This window comes from Frankliniella occidentalis, unplaced genomic scaffold, assembly GCF_000697945.3.
Source record: "Frankliniella occidentalis isolate FOCC.00 unplaced genomic scaffold, Focc_3.1 Scaffold221, whole genome shotgun sequence".
NCBI lineage: Eukaryota > Metazoa > Arthropoda > Insecta > Thysanoptera > Thripidae > Frankliniella > Frankliniella occidentalis.
The window spans coordinates 128,749-133,561 of NW_026267347.1; the positions used below are offsets into that span (position 1 = coordinate 128,749).

General features: G+C 50.4%; 1 protein-coding gene across 1 annotated transcript in view; it reads left to right on the forward strand.

The window, feature by feature from the left end:
• LOC113212266 (uncharacterized) overlaps window positions 1-4,813 on the forward strand; it is a 36,968-nt gene that overhangs the window by 1,016 nt on the left and 31,139 nt on the right. Inside the window, exons 3-4 of the transcript XR_008011782.1 lie at window positions 1,142-1,571; window positions 1,669-3,609. The gene's annotated coding sequence lies outside the window, so the exon portion shown is untranslated. The remainder of the gene's footprint in view (window positions 1-1,141; window positions 1,572-1,668; window positions 3,610-4,813) is intronic.

Here is a 4,813-nt window from a genome sequence, read left to right on the forward strand (position 1 = left end):
ACTGCTGCGCAGCTGCAATGGCAGCGCGGGTTGCCGGTCGCGGGGCGGCACGAGCACGGGCAGCAGGCCATTTCTGTGACTTGTGGTGTGGCGGTCGCGAGCACAAGTGTGGGGGGAAAATCAGCCAACGTTACTGACGCACCATGGGTCATGGAGCTCCTTCACAGACAGATTCCGAGGTATTCTAAACGCACCTAGCAAGGTGCCAGGGAAAGGGATCAGCTTACACCCGCTTTTCGTGCGAGTGGGATCCCAGCCAGGGAACTCCAACGCCCCGCTTTCACCGTGGCACCTTTGAGAGATCAGGCGGGACGTAGTCGCTGTAGCCTAACATGTCGCTCTCAGGCGCTCGCCCACAAGGAGGGGCTATTCGTCATGACGCCGCGGGGAGGGGGGGGGGATAGGTTTTGCATCGAGAGCCTAGGACGTAGGACAGCACCGGGGGGTTGCCTGCATACAGGGGTATCGTAACAAAAATTGCCTACCTCTCGGGTGGCTCACTAGATACGAGAGGAAAGGGGGGGGGGGCGATCGACCTCCCCCTTCCCCCTTTTTCTCATCCTGCGCATGGGTTGAGTAAGGGGTTCGTCCAGATGGGTGAGTTGCTGCAGGGGCATAATATGCTCGAGCCCATGTCCCCGCGATGCGCCTGGTCAGCCCACTCCGTCTCCATGTCTACGTACTTATCCACGTGCACAGTGGCCGTGCGTTGTAGTCTTGCGCGTGGGCGTCGGTGGCTCCAGCTACTTGAATCGCCTTGTCACGCAAAGAAGGTGACGTCAGCTTTAACTGGCCAAGGGAAGAGAATCGGTCCCAAACTGAGCCATTAGTGTAGGCGGGGATCGTGATCGCCGGGCGTGAAAATCACGCTTTCCGTGAGAATCACGCTCGCTTTTAGGTAGCTCTGAATCCACCTTGATGTTTTGTTGATTTGTAGTGCGTTTCATAGGGAAGCTGTTGCTGGACTTGGGCTCGCAATCTGACTCTGTCGCTGGCGTTCTTAACCTCAACGGCACAACGGCCATCTTGTGTTTTGCTTTACTTTCTCGGCGCGAAATCAAAGTCACAGCAGAGCGCTGGCGGCTTAATCGTTTTCTTGTCTCCTTGCACCGCAATTAACTATCATCGTTGTGTGTTTCAGAAGCGGTAGATGACCCCGGCGTGGTCGCGCCCGGCCCCACTCCCCGCGCTGCAGCAGTAGATGCACCGGTGGTGCCGGCCCCCGCGGCGCCCGCAGCGTTACAAGTCGTTGCGTCTCAGCCAGGTCCGTCTCAGCAGCAGCAGCACCCGTACGCTCAGCATCCAGGCCCGTCTCAGCAGCAGCCGCCGTATGATTAGCATCCAGGCCCGTCTCAGCAACAGCCGCCGTATGCTCAGCAGCCAGGCCAAGGCTCGTCTCAGCAGCAGCTGTTCGCTCAGCATAGCCCGTCTCAGCAGCAGCCGTATCCTCACTTTCAGCCCATCCAATCTGTCCATCAGCCCCAAGCCAGCTTCCAGTTCGGCAGCCCTGTCCTGGTCGTCGCCCCGGCGAACGCCTACCACAACCCCCCCATCATCATCTGATCGCATGAGTGAGTACACCCTTGATTCCTCACAAACGAAACAAGTGCTTTAGGTAGTAAAAATGTGTTTGTACTAATTTTTGGCTCTCTTCGCTTCGGTTTCCAGCTTTAAGAAGAATGGCCGTGCCACGAGTCACTCTTCCCTGGGAGAGGCACCACAGGCCAAGGCGGCCAAACATGCTGGAGACAGCCCTGTCCAAGCTGTACGATGTTGGCGTCATCATGCCGGGGCCGTCCTCAGCCTGTTCAGCCGCCTCAGCCACAACAGCTATTGTACCCTGCACCCTTTCCCGTCCATGACCAACAGCAGCAGCCCGTGGGTCATGCCGTTTCAAGTACTTCAAGCGTCCGCCCCACAGTGGTCGGAAATCATCAAAAAGCGGCAATAACTCGACACGCGCTCCGTAGGCGGGGAGTAGTGCCGGGCGGTCAGCGTCCTCCGACCCGATCAGTATTAATCGCTTGATATCGTGAAATCTACCATCACACCATAACAAACCACATACCAACGGGTAGGGAATTTATCCTACTTCTACTAGTCTAACATACGTCGCTTTATAGATACGATTTTACCTTTGGCATGCATTCAAACACAACTATGAGGTCGCGCAGCGTCGCCCAAGAAACACTCACATTTTTTCCGTTTGCGCAAGTTTGCGCAAAATGTCTTTGTTGATATTGATAGGAGTAGCTTCCAGGATTGTCGTGCAATCTCCCGTTTCCCCAACAAACCCTAACATTTTTTTAAAAGTCAATTTACATTTCACCCTTGACGGCTGGTCGGCGAGATTTCCTGTATATACATAAATGGATGTTAAATGCGTAATTCTCATTCTAATGAGTCGTGCCTCATATGAGAGAGAAGGTGAAAGTACGCCCTTTCCGGTGGCACACAACTTTTTCAGTTCATTTGCAACGATATATTGTTTAGAAGAGGTCAAAGTAAGCGTAAAAGTTCGTCCGCCCGGCGCCGACTAACCTCTCAGCCGCACCGCAACTTTTGCATCGAGTTTTGAAATAACTGCGACAGTCTAGGACGTTTTATTTGTTTGAATATCAAAGTCTGATGCTTTATTTATGCAGCGGGTGGAAACTCTGATGCCGCTCTGAAACAAGGATCGACATTTAGGCTTTACCCCGGAAAACGCCATTTTGTCGTCCTTAATGTGAGAAAACGGAGAGACCAACTCAAAATCTGAACACAGCTATGAATTCAGCGTGTTGTTCTGTGTGCATTTCACTTCTTGGGTTTCGAAGAAAGAGGGTCTGTTCCCTAGGAACACACGTTCAATGGCAGACTGTTTCGTCAATTTCATGCAATTCAATCGCTGCATACCTGGTCTCAGTTGCACGGCGCCGGTTATTTATGATAATACAGAGTTGACGACTTCATGGCAGCTTTCTGCACAGGAAATTTACTCAGGATTCAGAATAAGACCTCGAAATTAACGTACGAGGTCCTGTTCTCTTGCATTAAGGAAGACAAGAAATCAATGCAACGTTTCGATCCTTGTCTCAAAGCGTCATCTTGACCCATTTTTTACATTCCTATGGCAAAATGACCTACTATTTCCGTAGACCGCGGCACTACATACAGCCTATACAACGTGAAATTTTATGAGGATTCCAAATATGTCCCCGGTTTTGGCCTGTCACGTCTGGTTTCTGATATCAAGAGCGTATAAAACACCTCTACATGCCTTTTTTGACAACAGAGTTTCCACCCGCTGATTTATGTAATCCAAACACTTTAGATACCGGACGGGTATTTCCAAAACGAACACTTATTGCCGCTTTTGGGCGATTCCCGACCACTGTGCGCCCCCATGGCAGTCCCTCTAGCAGCCGTGACACCACCCGCGGCCGCCCAGCCGGCGTCGGACGGCGGCCTCCCCTGCAAGGTGTGCTGGGTGGCACCGTCCGAGGGAATACTGCTGCCATGTAGACACGGAATGTGCTCACCATGCTTTGAGGGCCAGCTGGCGGCCCTGACCAATTCTGCAAGCTGCCCATGGATAGGGCTTCGTTTCATCTGTTTCGCAATTAGGTAATCACTTTGTTTGACTTGGCCATTGCCATTTTTAACTATTTATTTGTACTGCGTTTGAGTATCTCTACTGGGGCCGCATTCCCCCTGTTCTTTAATTTTAAGTAAGTTTGTTTGACTTGGCTGTTGCCGTTTTTTAGCTCCTTTTTAGTACTTCGTTTTAGTACCAAGTTGGAGTTCTCGTATTTTTATAAAACTTGTAACATTCTTGTTGTGTTTGACTGTTCAGAACACGACGGGAAGTGTTTTTCTCCTTGCCACTCACTGTTGGTCGTTGTTTCGTTTTCTTATGGTGTAGACCTGTCGTCTCCATTGTTGTAAGACCATTTATTGTGTTTTTAGCCCGCCCTTCTGCTTTTAAAAAAGCATTAAAGCGGGCTTATGCAACCGCTCTCGTGTCTGTCTGTCCGTCTGTCGTCCGTGTAGAGGAAGGAGATGAGCTAGAGGTCTACAAATTTCAGGGTATCTTAGGGGTCACTTCTGGACAACGAAACGCCTGGTGCAAATCCTGGCAACCACCCCAAAGGGGGTGAAAGGGGGTAACAAAGAAATAGGGGTTGGTCCAAAAAGTAGAAAATCAAATATTTTTTTATGGTCTCCTAAGGCACTGTTAAAGTCTTACGAAGAAAAATGCCAAATCCTTTGTAATACGAAGGATTTGGACGCTTCGTAGGGAGCAAATCCTTCGTAGGCACGAAGGATTTGGCATTTTGCTTCGTAAGACTTTAACTGTGGGGGTAACTCGTGAAAGTAGAGCCCTTTGTTTACTTTAGTTTACTCAAATATGCAAAGTAATTTACCGGTCACATTATTTATTTGATTATGCACTTCAGTAAATAGCGAGACTGAAATGGTCGGGCCTCGGCCCGACCATCGCCGCCGGCAGGCCAAGCAGGCCCGGCCCCTGCCGAACGGAGTTGCCGGCGAAGCGAAGTGGAGCTGGCAACTCCGTTTGGCGGAAGGGCGGGCCTGCTTGTTTTATATGAAACTTGGGAATTACAGTTGAGTTTTGGCATCTATAATATCCAGCAAATATAAACCTCCACGCGTGACTCATTAACGATACAAATGTTTCTCGAAAACGGCTCGGCCGATTTGCATCATTCAAAGTGCATTCGATTCTCCTCGTCGACAATTGGGGACCGAAAATGTGTCAAAAGTGACGAAATGTGAAAAATACCCGTTCAAAATGCGTTAAAACGGG